Below are 14,560 nucleotides of genomic sequence, written 5' to 3'. Positions count from 1 at the left end.
CGTTTTGGTTTGGCCTAATGCACGAGACAGTGGTGTTTGTTGAAGATGAGGGTATACAAGGAGGAATCCTAACAAACTTCAGAAAGGCTGTCCTGCTTGATATTATATGAAATGCAAATATGTATTCTATATTTTAAATGCCCATGCATATTTGCATTACATTTTAATTTTGATTTTAGCTTAAACTTTTACATTTTAGTTGCTGTGTCTGGACATTATTTGCTTTTTCTTTGCATTGTTCATACACAGTTTTTTAAACTTCGCTTGGTGAATATGTTTATTATTTTTTGGTTGGGAGCATAAACTAAGGGCCTAATTCCGATGTTGGTCGGACGAGCGTCTGACTGACACCATAGTGGAAACAGGACCGCCGAACAAGGAGTAGGCGGTCCCGTTGCCATCCTTACAATACGACTGCCTTCATGGCGATCGTAAAGTGCATGTTTTCTATTGCAGTTTTTGCTGTGGGCTGCAGCACAAACCACAATAGAAATAATACTCTTTAAAAACATCCATGCACCTTGTGGTAGGCACCATTCAGTGCCTGCCACACGATGCATGGATGTTTGAGGGGGCTTTGTAGGTGCCCCCCTTGGCCCTATATCAGAGGGCAAAGCTTGAAGGGGGGCCCTACTAGCGGCACCCAATGTCACTTTCTGCCTGCCTTTTCATGGCAGGTGGATCGTCATGAAAGAGCAGGCAGACTCTGACATCATAATCCCAAAAGCAGAGCCATGGCTGGCTCCGCTGTCAATTTGGGATTACTATTCTGCCCGCTGCCCCGATGGGCTCTGTCGGAAGCGGAGTGGAATTCCCCTTCGGGTTTCCCACCAACTGCCTGTATCATAACACAGAGGTCGGATGGAAACTAAGGATGTCAGGCGGAAAGCATCCGATGAGCTGTTGGGTGGCTTTCCACCCAACATCATAATAGGCCGCAAAGAAAATGTCTTATGTTGAGTAAAAAGGGAGCTTTGGGGAGCTAGCATCACAGAAATGTTGACAAAAGAAGATGGGAAGTGGTACATATTATTTTCTTACAGCAGAGAAATAAAATGTATAATTTCATTTGTTACAATATTTGCCTTTAATTTTCAGATTATTAGATGTTTAACATCTGAATTATGGCAATGATTTGCAGTTGTGTCCTTTAAATGAATGTTATTGTAGGAAAATACTATTGGTCGTCAGGAGGGAGAGATACGTAATTTTGCAAGTTTAGGACTGCGCAAAGATTGTTAAATTTTAACCTTTGACACATTAGCATGAAAAATGTGGTTTTATTTTCAAAGTGTGTCATATAGAGCCATATTTAACACCCAAAAAAGTTTATGTATAAGATATTCTTTTGCAGAAAATAATTAATGCTCTGATATTCTATTGTTCATTTAAAAACTCAGTAAAAGATAAACTTGTAGAGAAAAAATCTGCATACTTTTTCTACTGCGCATGAAAAACTCAGCAAAAAGGAAAATTGCAGAGAAAAGACTAAATATAATTAACATCTTGCCTAGGTTCGTTTACAGTGAAAACTTTATTGTTACGTAATACAAAGGATCTCACAAAGCACTAACTTTGCACCAACGAAGATAAGCGGGAAAACTTTGCAAGCTAAATAAAATGTGATAATCAACAATGTCACAAAACTGTGGCATAAAAATACAAACATTGGCAAAGCCTATCAATCTCCCTTTTCCACTGTTTGTTCTCTGCTGGTAACCGCTTCGCTAACGCTTATAGAATTTCAGCATAAACCTTAGCAAAGTCAACATCGGTGGCCAGCCATCTTAGATTGTTATTCTTGTATACTTCTGAGATGCCCATCATGTTGCAAAGAGATTTAACATGAATCGCATCTTAAATGGAATAGCAAAAAGTACACAAAATAATATTGTTATACTGTTACAAGATGGCTGCCATGTTGCGTCTAGATTCAACCTGGCAGCCATTGTGAAAGCACACAAGACAACAATCTAAAACGGCTACCTTCCTCTACTGGTGTTCTTAATGGGGGAAGACAGAGAGAGAAGGGAGACAGAGAGAGACACAGTGAGGACGAGGTTGGACATGCACTGTCATCAGGAACAAAGCTCAAATGGTTGTAAAACGTACAAAAGGTAATATAGGTCCCTTAGGTCTTCAGTGGAAGGATATTCTCAAAGAACCTAAAAAGTGGGTGAAACCAAAATGCTTTGGACAGGGGACAAACACAAAAATAGAAATAGAAGTCATTCAATCGGGAGGCTGGAATGGAAAGAGACACAAAAAACATCCAATCACGTGCGAGGGGCACACCTAAAGCCTTCTTTAAGTATATGTTAAAGTACTAAAGTATTGGTTCAAATGTCGTCCATGCAGACAACTAAAGCTGTATGTATGAAAACAGCAAAAATGTGTTCAACAATTACAGATGTGCAGCCATGTGTAGGTCTTGTTAGAGTGGTATGGATGAGATGCATTTGAAAGTAATGAAGCTAGTCAAAAAAGGGGAGAAAGATGTGCACCAGTGCAACTCATCTTTGTGCCAACTGGTACAAAATGTGCTTTTTCCACTCACAAACATATTATATTTGCACGGGGTAGTTGTTTGGTACACTGTGTTTTTCCACTGATCCTAGCAGAATACAACTAAGAACTGCCACACAAAGGTGCAAATTTATGTAAATTGGCTCCCAGTGTCAAGTGCATCCGAGGCCCAGTAGGACCTGGGAATGTGTCCTTCTGTTGGGCAGATTCGGCTTTGGAATAGGAGGGGTGGGTCGGGTTTCAGCTGCTCGGCATCGGAGTTCATCTGCCCGGGTGCTGGTGTGACTTGGGCCGGGCATGTACTGCCGTTTATCCCTGCACCGGGTCTCTAGCATGTGAATGGGAATGATAAGAGATAGTCCTCCCTGGGGGGCAGCCGTGCAGGGGATTCATTTCAGGCCGGGGAGGGGTGCCCGGCTATCCCCGGGCTGCGAGCTGCCCCTCGCCTGAGGGAGGGTTGCCCGGCCTCTTGCATTTGTTTCCTTCGCCCTGTGTTAAGCTCTGATTCGGTGTAAGCCGCAGCTTTCTGATGCAGATTTCCTTTTAACACCTTCTAAACAAAAGCAAATGAGGGCATCGCATTGCAATATCAACACTCGTTCATTAAAAGCAAATGGGAGGGAGGAGGGGGCGAGACAGCAGGGAAGGAGGAGGGGAGCGGGGAGTAAGCCAGTCAGCGGGTGTTGGCGAGGCAGACCGAGCAAGAAGACTGCGAGACTGGAGCGGCGCAGGAAGAGAGCGAAAGGGGAGACAGAGAAGAGGAGAGCGCGAGCGAGGGGATATCTAAGGGGGAGTCTGAGGTGAAAACAGAAGCGGAGAAGCAAAGGGCGTGAGAAGAGAGGATGAGAAAAGGGGATGACATCAAATGGGATTGGAGAAGGAGGAAAGGAGGGCGAAAGGGGGCGATTGAAAGGACATTAGAGACACGGGAGGAGGGAACGATAAGAGAAGGGGGAGAGAAGGAAAAGTGAGACGGGAGATATTACGAAGACAGAAGGTTAGGAGTGGAAAGAGCGCTTGGGGAGACACAAGAAAACAACAGACTGAAATACAGCTGGAATAGGAAGTCGGTGTGACAATAGAGATATAGTTTGCGGGGGGCGGGGGGCAGGCACCTGCGGCGTTTCCTCCATCCCGAGCCCAACCCCCTTCAGGAGCCCCTCAACATTTTAGGAGGGCCCCTTTAATTCCAAGGTTATGATTATTTGTGAGATATGGGAAGTTCGGGGGCCCATCTTCACGTTCTGCGGGTAATGGAGGTGGAGCCGATTTGTGTCCGCCGCTGATCGTTGAAAATGGTATTGGGAAGAGAGGAAGGAAGAAACAGAGTAGGGAGCAGGGAGGGGAAACACTCTCATTAGGAAGAGAGGAGAATGGGGGAGATGAAAATAAACAAGAGTTGCCGGACAGAGAACCTGAGATAGAGGAGACAGAGCAAGCAAGTGGGGCACTGGATCAGAAGAATGAGGCAGGAACTGGCGGGGAAGCGAGGGGGAGCAATGTAAGGAAGATAAATGGGGGTACAGTGTGTGCGTTAAATGTTATTGGAGAAACTAAAAAGGGAGAGAAGGGCAGAAAGATGGAGCGAGAGAACCGGAAAAACATACAAATTCTTATTATGAGAAAAAGGAAGGAAAGCTGGTAAGACAAGCACGAGAGAGAAAATGAGAGAGTGAAGAGTTACTCGAAGGAAGCAGGGTCCTAACGTAGATAATGTCAATTGATGGTGGATGAAGGGTGGGTTGTGATCTACAGACATTATGTAGAGATAGTGTCCTATTGAGAGACTTGACTCTATCAGCCTGACAACTGCTGAGGTGCATAGAATAAAGTGTCCTGCTGGTTGGTGTTCTGGCCTTTATTGTTTACATTGGAAGGCCTTATGCACCAACTTGGGAAGCCCGCTGGTAGAGGGAAGGAAAAAATGGTCTGAAAGTCTATTTGCAGACCAAGCTTTGGTTCCGGAACTGGGTTGGAGTCCCAGGGCAGTGAGGGATTACTGGGCTTCAACTGTGTCAGCTGTCCATTAACTTCCGGTGTACTGGGGGCTCCTTAACATTGGAACCAACATTGATCCCAAACTAATCTCTTTTGAACATGACCCTCAGACAGGGTAAGCTTACTCGGGGAGGTGATGTGAGCTAGAAGCTCAGAGGAGGTCACGTTAATACTCAATAATGCTACCACTCCACTCAGTGATTTTTCTAAACAAAGAAAAGTATTTTTTTAAATGATGCACACAGAAAATATAAAAGAAAATGGAGGTACAGCAAATAATGTAATAATGGCTTTACAGAGTAAGCAGACCTCTAGCTATTTGCTTTAACAAAGGGTATTCTTAATCAATAAACCACTCCTTATAGCTTTAAAATTGGGTTTTCATGGTCAAAAAACCACTGCCCAAGAGTTTTAACAACAGTTTTGTTCTATAAGCTAACCCGGCATACATACTTTGACAGAGGGTTTTCACAGGCAATAACCCATGTCTTACTGTAGCCTCTTGGTCTTATAAGGGACAACCTCAGGCACATGCTGAGAGTTTTAAGGACAGAGAGTGCTTACAACAATTCCTCATAGGAACTAACCCCTTCCCAACTTGGATTGATGAGATATGCATTGTTTCTTATTCCCTCTGCACAGCTTCCTCAGACAGTAGTCTTCTGTGCTGTGTTATCTTCGGGATAGCTGTGTTTCTTGAAGGGAACACTCTTACTACACCCTTCCACAGTAGTTGGCTTCCTCCTCTGAGGCATATTCAGGCAGCACTTTTAGCAGAGTTCAAGACACATGTGCAAAGTACAGCTCCTAATGGCGAGGCTGCTGGGTTGACAACTCCACAACAGAGGTGCCCCTTCAGGAATGCAATCCAGCAATCCACTCGATCCAGAAAACAGCTCCTATTTGTTACAGGCAGTCTTCAATTTTCCCTGCAGGGTCGTGATTCAGGTTCTGTTCCTATCCTGGCAGAGGGAGCTAAATGTCATAGATAAAAGGCCTGAATGTCAAATCAAATCAAATCAAATAAGCTTTATTCGGTTTTTTGTTTAAAACCATAAAAGCAGCAAGAAAAAATACAAACATGTATAAATGACTCAGCATATCATTTGAAAAGTAAAAAGGAACCAACTATTAGAAGCAAACTAAAGTCAATCTGGCAATTCAGCTGAAAGAAAAAGGTACATGCAAAATCAAGAAAAGGTTAAAGGGTAGAGGATTAGTAGCACAAGATACATGGCATCCCCTTTCACCAAGAATTGTGGTTCCATGTCATTTGCCTTAGGGACGGATAGGGTCGGGGGCCGGAATAGAAATCGTACAAGTCCCAGATGCGAATGGGGCCATCTCTCTCTTTGGGTTGGGAAGATCGTAAATAGGGGAAAATGTTCATGCTCTTGAATTTAATTAAAATAAGGTCGCCCGAGATGTCCTTTGGCGACGTACCTAGCCACCCCACCCTCCTGACACTCAAAATGCCGCCATCTAAGGTAGATGGCAGTGGTCTGTGTTGTTTTATCCAGGAAATGGCTTTGTTTAACAGGTCCTGGTGAGTTTCAAATTTGCCCTGACAAGGTGCAGGGACCCCAGAGAGAACAGTCACGTAAGGGGCAGCTTCTGGAGGTAGATTAACCCGATTCCTGCTTTCAAGTGCGGTTCTGGGAGCTCTAAGGGGTACAGGTACGGAGTTAAAAGTAATGTCCCGGCTTCTTGGATTAGGTATAGACATGAGGGGTTCTAGAGTTTGAGCTTTCGTGCGTGTCGTTGGCTTGAATTTTTCATTGTTACTGGGGAGAATAGGGTGAATGGGTGTCGCAGTTATTTCAGTTGGAGTATGAATCCTTAGTATTGTATTTTCGATACTGGTCAACCTGTCTCCCAGATTGTTGATTTTTGTGACCAGGGGTGATAGGGCAGTTATTAACAGTTGCTCGATCTGGGCCAGTAAGGTCAAGTGAAGTGGAGATACTGAGTCAGGTATTCTGTTCATAGCCTCAATCGGCAATAATATAGGTAGGTTGGGGGGGCGTGGTGAGGGGCTAGTGCACATTTTGTCGGAATTCTCAGTGCCATTGTCATTTTCCTCATCCGCCTCTCTACCCACTATAGGGGGGGTAGGTACGTCCTGGACGTAGTTCGTACCACACAGGGCATTCAGCTCCTCCCAGATGGACATGGACATGGTGTGAAACAGTACAGTGAGGGGTCAATAATGATAAGATACAATAAAACAACTCGGTACCTCCACCTTCGTAGAAGACAAGAGGGGTGGCCCGGCCCGGCCTCCTCGTGCCTCTGAGGGCCACAGAGGGCCCGCCCTTTGCCCGGGCTTAGCCCGGCGCGGCCCGCGCGCTCCCGCATTGCGGGGGTAGTCCGTCTGTTGGACCCGGCCCATTAGGCAGGTTCACCCCTAGACTTTTTGCGTTTTCCTAGCCTATTTATGGAACCTGGTGTTGGTGATTTTAGGCCTCTGCCCACTTTTTCACTGTGGTACAGTGTAAAGTGCATGAGCTCTCTGTATGTGTGGTGAGTGACCTGCCCTCCCATAGGAATGAATGGGGAGTATGTATGCCCATGGTTGTTCCTGATATGTGGGGAGTGCAGGGGCGAGTTTGGTATGTATCAACTCGTGAGAGTGAATGCTGCAAAATGATGTATGCAACATGACTGTGTCTAGTCTAGAAGTACTACTTTTGGAAGTTGGCATATTTGTGTAGGTTGTTGCTAGCGTGTGATTGGCTGGTGAGCCTGGCCCAGAGTGCATGGGCCTGCTTGTGGATTGACTGTCTGGTTTGAGGATGACAGGGGCTGGAGAGCCCAGGAGGTTGTCTGAGTCAGCCCATGGATGAAAGGCAGCATCTGCTGCCAGGGAAGTGGGAGGAGATGGCACCTGATAGTGAAGGGCTGTTCCTGTGTAACTACAAAGCTGGCTCCACCTCCCGCTGGGCGACTGACACCTCTGTCCCTGATACTGAAGGGGACTTCCCTCTAAACCAGTCCAGCTGGTTCTCACACTGCCTGCTTCAAAGGACTCCAAAGGTTTTGCACTGTATAAGAAGGGGTTGTATCCCCTTCCAAAATGTTCTTGTTTCTGACTTGAATCTACCAGGGGCGGGCGCTGCCCAGCCCCTGGATGCCCTGATGGACTGCTGGTGGACTCCTCCTGCCTGTCCCCCTACCTGCTGCACATCCTGGAGGACTCTTGTGTGCTGGGGGCTATGCTGCTCCCTCCCCTGGACTGCTAAGGTCCTGGACTCCTGAGGAACTTTGCTGGAGGATTTCCCTTAATAGGAGCTGCTGTGCTGCCTCATGGATGCCTCAAGACTTTTGGGACCCTTCTTGATGTAGGGGTCATCTCTGGGGGCTTGTGAGGCTTTCAGTGTCCCCAGCGCGATGGAAGCGCTTTATTTCTGCCTCCTAGCGCTTGAGAGCGCGTTATTTCTCACCCGTAGCGAGCGTGTCGCTATCACGCATTTTGCGTGAGATATTGCAGGTGCCACCCTGCGTTATGCCTGTAGTTATTTAATTAATTACGAGTGCCCACCTCGATTGCGTGATTGTTCTTAGGCCGGTGCCCACCCGGCATTTGCCCCGCGGCCATGCCGCTAATCTTGATATTTACTCGCGGTAGCCCACTCCTCGGTAAACTCAGCCCCCGCCTGCCTGCCTAAGAAGGGCCGCTGCGCTGCCCGCAGCGACCCGGAAGTACCTGGCCGGCCGGCCAATCACAGCGCGGCCGGCCGGAAGTCCCGCCCCCGCAGCCCGGGTTTCGTGAAGTGATCACCGCCGGGCCCGGGGAGAAGAGAAGCATGGCGGCCGTTACGGGGCTCCCGTGACCTGAGGGAGCCCCGGAGAAGGACGAGTGATGGCGGCTGGTCGGGAGGGCTCCCGTGAGCGGAGGGAGCCCTGCAGCGAGAGGAGCGGCCGAGAGCGTCTGAGCGGGCCGGCGGGGCTCCGTGGTGGAAGAGGAGCCCCGCGCTGGCCAGAAGAAGGAGCCGCCGCCCGGATGAGCCCCGCAGAGGAGAGCCCGGTGAGTCTGGGCTGGGCAGAATGGAGCAGGGGAGGGGCGCCGGGACACATTGTCGGTGTCCGCCCCCCCCCGCAGTAGCGCGAGTTCGCGCTGCTTGTTGTCTGAAGCCATGAGGGCTTCAAGGGCGGCCCCAGTTGGCAGTGGGTCGCCCCAACGTGTTTTGAGGGCCCCGTGGGGGTCCAGTGTTGGCGGTGCAATTAGGGCGGCCCCAGTTGGCAGCGGGTCGCCCCAACGCAGTCCAGAGCCCCGAGAGGCTCCCTGAAGGCATGTTTGGTGCCAGAGCCTGAGAGCTCCAACGACCCCCCGCAGTCTGAGAGAGCCTGTGTGGCTCAGAGGGGCCATATTTTGTCCAGAGCCTGTGTGGCTCCAGCGTGGCGCAGTTTGCGCCTGAGGGCTAGTGAGAGCCCTGCCGCAGTTCTGCATCACAGCTGCCCAGCAACTAGTGGGCGGCTGCACCGTTTAGGCGCAATTTCAAGAGAGTCCCCCTGTGTGGGACAGAGAGGGCACAGTGGTGCCCGGCCTTCCCAGTTGCCCAGCACTTTGTGGGCAGCTGCCACGTTTAGGCTTTTGTACTTTGGACTGGCGCTGCATGGCAGCGCGCCCTGACATTGGACACAGGGCATCTTTGCCCCACAAGGCCAGTTGGCCTAGGGACTGCCACAGGTAGTGGCTTATGTAGTGTAGGCGCAATGTGATTTCTATGCTTTTAAATAGTAATTGCCTACTGTGTGTTTTTGCGCTATTGACTTATGTTATGGCACCTCTGAATGTTTATGCATTATGTGTCTTCCTTTCCATGCGCTGCACCTCTGAATGTTTAGTCATCATGTGTCTTCTTGCGCTGCACCCCTGAATGTGATTTTATTGCACCATGTGCTCTATTCTTAACACCTCTGAATGTTTAGTCATCATGTGTTTCTCCTTATTACTCCTCTGAATGTGTCCATGCATCATGGGTAAGGTGTTCTGGTTTATGCCCCTAAATGTGGTTATTCTTAGGTGGTGTGACTCGCTTTGCTCTCGAGCGGAGTGGTCGCTCCCCTGCCTCGCTGGTGACCCGTGGTATTGTTGCTCCTCTTTTACTCTATTCAGTGCCTCATAAATTGCTTCCTGCAGTCTGCCCTGCTTGCCGCTTGACTCGTTTGACATTCTGTAACCGATTTTGCTCATTTAACCAGTATTGCGCGTTTCCCCACAAGCGCTCCGCTCTGCTCCTCCCCCCGCCTCCATTTTGCATGTTTGTTGTCGTCCTCGTGTGCCCGCCCCGCCTCCCAGCTGAGACGCCCTCCCACTAGCACATACAGAGCTCCGCTACCTTAATCGCGCTGTGACTCGCTTTGCTCTCGAGCGGAGTGGTCGCTCCCCTGCCTCGCTGGTGACCCGTGGTATTGTTGCTCATCTTTTACTCTATTCAGTGCCTCATAAATTGCTTCCTGCAGTCTGCCCTGCTTGCCGCTTGACTCGTTTGACATTCTGTAACCGATTTTGCTCATTTAACCAGTATTGCGCGTTTCCCCACAAGCGCTCCGCTCTGCTCCTCCCCCCGCCTCCATTTTGCGTGTTTGTTGTCGTCCTCGTGTGCCCGCCCCGCCTCCCAGCTGAGACGCCCTCCCACTAGCACATACAGAGCTCCGCTACCTTAATCGCGCTGTGACTCGCTTTGCTCTCGAGCGGAGTGGTCGCTCCCCTGCCTCGCTGGTGACCCGTGGTATTGTTGCTCCTCTTTTACTCTATTCAGTGCCTCATAAATTGCTTCCTGCAGTCTGCCCTGCTTGCCGCTTGACTCGTTTGACATTCTGTAACCGATTTTGCTCATTTAACCAGTATTGCGCGTTTCCCCACAAGCGCTCCGCTCTGCTCCTCCCCCCGCCTCCATTTTGCGTGTTTGTTGTCGTCCTCGTGTGCCCGCCCCGCCTCCCAGCTGAGACGCCCTCGCCCCTCCCCTTCCACTATCCATATATGACAGTAGTTCCCGCGCGCAGCGTTCACGCGCAGCGACCGCGCCCAACCCGCGCCGAAGGTGCGCCAAAGGTAAGCCCATCTACGCCCGTCCGCGCCTGGACCGCGCCCAGCGCCAGAGCCCCTGCCCCTCGCGCTGCCCAGCCCCCCCGCGTTACCTACGATGCCGCCACCCTCCTAGCCCTTAATCCAGGTCGCGCCCCCAACTGCGTCCAAGCCGCTCCCGGACGCACCCATGGACCGTTCTCCTGCTTCTCCTTCAAATTTAGCGGCACCGACAACATCTCCGCTACGACCACACCACAGATTCCCGACCCCAACCACCTACAATGCATCCTTCTCAACACCCGCTCGGTCCACAGACACACCATTGACCTATGGAATCTACTAGACACCGTCTCTCCAGACGTCGCCTTCCTAACGGAAACATGGATGAACGCTTCCTCCGCACCTGACATCGCCATCGCTATCCCTGATGACTATAAGATCACACGCAAGGACCGCACCGACCATACAGGAGGAGGAATCGCTATCGTCCATAAGAAATCCATCCGCATCTCCACCAGCTCCGACGCCAACCTCGCTAACTCCGAACACCTTCACTTCCAGATCCACATCGATCCCAAGACAACTCTTAGAGGCACCCTCCTCTACAGACCACCAGGACCCAGCGCAAAATTCAGTGAAGACATCACAGATTTCATCACCCCACACGCGCTCCCCTCCAAAGACTACATCCTTCTGGGAGACCTCAACTTTCACCTTGAAAAGATCAACGACCGCAACACCGCCACCCTCTTAGACAACCTCGCCAATCTCGGACTTAAACAACTTGTCACTTCCCCCACCCACATCGCAGGTCACACACTTGACCCCATCTTCACCTCCAGCAACCATGTCTCCTTCAGCCACACTACGGATCTCCTCTGGACTGACCACAGCTGCGTTCACTTCACCTACAACAAGCCGAAACCCATCATCCACCTCCAACCAACTCTACAAAGAAACTGGAACAAAATCACCACGGATCAGATCTCCACATCGCTCCTTCGAACCTCCCCAGCCCTCTCTTCTAACGCCAACGAAGCCGCCTCCAACCTCACCCTTTGGTTATCCTACACCCCCGACACCTTAGCACCACTGAAAAAACGTCAACACAAACTTGGAAACAAGAAGGCCTCATGGTTCAACGATGATCTCAAGAAATCCAAGAAACTGTGCCGCTCCCTTGAAAAGGCATGGAAAAAAGACCCATCCGCCAGCAACAAGGACGCCTTCAAAAGCGCCACCCGTACTCACCACCAACTAATCCGAAAAGCCAAGAAAACAGCATTCAAGGACCGACTTGACAACAACGCCCACAACAGCAAAGAACTTTTCAACATCGTCAAGGAATTTTCCAACCCCTCGGCCAACTCCAACGACATCACCCCCTCTCAAACCCTCTGCGACTCCCTAGCCTCGTTTTTCCACAACAAGATTGCTGACATCCACAACAGCTTTGACAACCAATCCGGAAGCCAACCCACCCTACCTTCTGCTGACCATCTTCCCCCCGTAAACACCCTTAACGCCTGGAACCCAATCTCCACTGAGGACACCATCCGCCTGATGAATTCCATCCACTCTGGATCCCCCACAGACCCATGCCCTCACCACATCTTCAACAAAGCAGACTCCGTTATAGCTCCGCACCTCCGAGACGTCATCAACTACTCCTTCAACTCCGCTACCTTCCCAGAAGACTGGAAACACGCTGAACTCACCGCCCTTCTGAAAAAACCAACAGCAGACCCCACCGAACTCAAAAACTACCGCCCCATCTCGCTTCTTCCATTCCCGGCCAAAGTCATCGAGAAAGCCGTCAACAACCAGCTCGCCGCCTTCCTCGAAGCCAACAAATCACTCAACCCCTCACAATCTGGCTTCCGAGCCAAACACAGCACTGAGACCGCCCTCATCGCAGCAACAGACGACATTCGAACTCTACTGGACAATGGAGACACAGTCGCCCTCATCCTCCTCGACCTCTCTGCAGCCTTCGACACAGTCTGCCACAGCACCCTTCTACAACGCCTCAGAAACATCGGAATCCAAGGAAAAGCACTGGATTGGATCACCTCGTTCCTCACCGGAAGAACCCAGAGAGTCCGCCTCCCACCATTCAAGTCAGAGGCCACCGAAGTCATCTGCGGTGTACCTCAAGGATCCTCACTCAGTCCCACCCTCTTCAACGTATACATGACCCCCCTCGCGGCCATCGCCCGCCAACACAACCTCAACATCATCTCTTACGCGGATGACACTCAACTGATCCTTTCTCTCACCAAGGACCCCAGCACCGCCAAAACTAACTTACACGAAGGAATGAAAGAAGTCGCCGAATGGATGAAACAAAGCCGTCTGAAACTGAACTCAGACAAAACAGAAGTCCTCATCTTAGGTACATCCCCCTCCGCATGGGACGACTCCTGGTGGCCGGAAGCCCTCGGAAAAGCACCCATCCCGACAGACCACGCACGGAACCTTGGCGTCATCCTGGATTCTTCACTCTCAATGAACAGACAAGTCAGCGCCGTATCCTCTTCCTGCTTTAACATTCTTCGCATGCTCAGAAAAACATTTCGCTGGATCCCCTCCGAAACAAGGAAAACAGTCACCCACGCTCTAGTCACGAGCCGACTGGACTACGGAAACACCCTCTACGCAGGTACCACCGCTAAACTCCAGAAGAAACTACAACGAATCCAAAACGCCTCAGCCAGGCTTATATTAGACATTCCACGCAACGAACACATCTCTGGTCACCTTAAAGACCTCCACTGGCTACCCGTCAATAAGAGGATCACTTTCCGACTGCTCACCCACGCACACAAATCACTCTACGACATCGGACCAGACTGCCTCAACTCCCGACTGTCCTTCTACACCCCCTCCCGCCAACTTCGCTCTTCCAGCCAAGCCTTCGCCACTGTACCTCGCATCAACAAGACCACCATGGGAGGCAGATCCTTTTCATACCTGGCTGCCAAAACATGGAACTCACTCCCCGCTCACCTTCGCCTCACCCAGAATCACCTAGCGTTCAGAAAGCAGCTTAAAACGTGGATATTTGACAAATAATCCTCCTCCCCTTCCTAAGCGCCTTGAAACCCTCTGGGTATGTAGTGCGCTATACAAATCTTATGACTTGACTTCACTTGACTTTTCTACTCCTCTGAATGTAGGTTTATTGCATCATGAGTAATGTATTCTTTCTTAGACCCCTAATGCTGTGTGATACTTAGGTGGTTCTTCTTTCTTAGTACAGGTGGTCCTAGTAAGGTCCTGGTTCCTGTTACCAGTGGTTACTGGTGGTTATCTTTGATTAATATTTAATGTTACATTTATTCTTTATTCTAGAAGTGATTTTATATTCTACACTTTATCTAGAAGTTCTACATCTGATTTTGACAGGCGCCCTTGTGGCCCTGCCTGGTGTACATAATCCCTGTGAATATTGCCCATACCAGTTGGCACAATGTATATGTGTGATTTTATCTGATATATTTTTACAATACAAAAGTTATTTTTATAATAACCTTGTGTGGAGTCTCTTTTGTGGTGTGCCTAGTATGTTGTTGCTGTTGTGCGCTGGCGCAAATGATTTACACATTGCCTCCGAGTTTAGCCTTACTGCTTGTGCCAAGCTACCAAGGGGGTGAGCAGAGGTTATCTTGGCGGGTGACTTCCTTGCCCTGACTAGAATGGTGGTTTCTGCCTGGCTTTGGCGTCAGCCTTAGCCTACCAGAAATAGCCAGTTCTAACATTGTTGGTCAGCGGTGCGGATTTTGGACTTGTGTTTGCGCAGTGCCATAGCGACAACTGGCTACATTACAAAACTCTGCAATTGTTTTTTCAGATAGTCACATGTTTGGGATTATTGGTTTTGATTTTTTTCCTCAAGAGTGTCATTTTCAAATGTGTTTCTGCGCTTTATGTTTAGTGGCAGATGAGAGAAATTGACAGGGCGGGACGCCAGTAGATGGGGAGGTTCCCATAGATTAGGAG

The sequence above is a fragment of the Lissotriton vulgaris genome, chromosome 11, assembly GCF_964263255.1.
Source record: "Lissotriton vulgaris chromosome 11, aLisVul1.2, whole genome shotgun sequence".
Lineage (NCBI taxonomy): Eukaryota > Metazoa > Chordata > Amphibia > Caudata > Salamandridae > Lissotriton > Lissotriton vulgaris.
The sequence above is the reverse complement of the archived record's forward strand: the minus strand, read 5'-3'. Positions refer to the sequence as shown.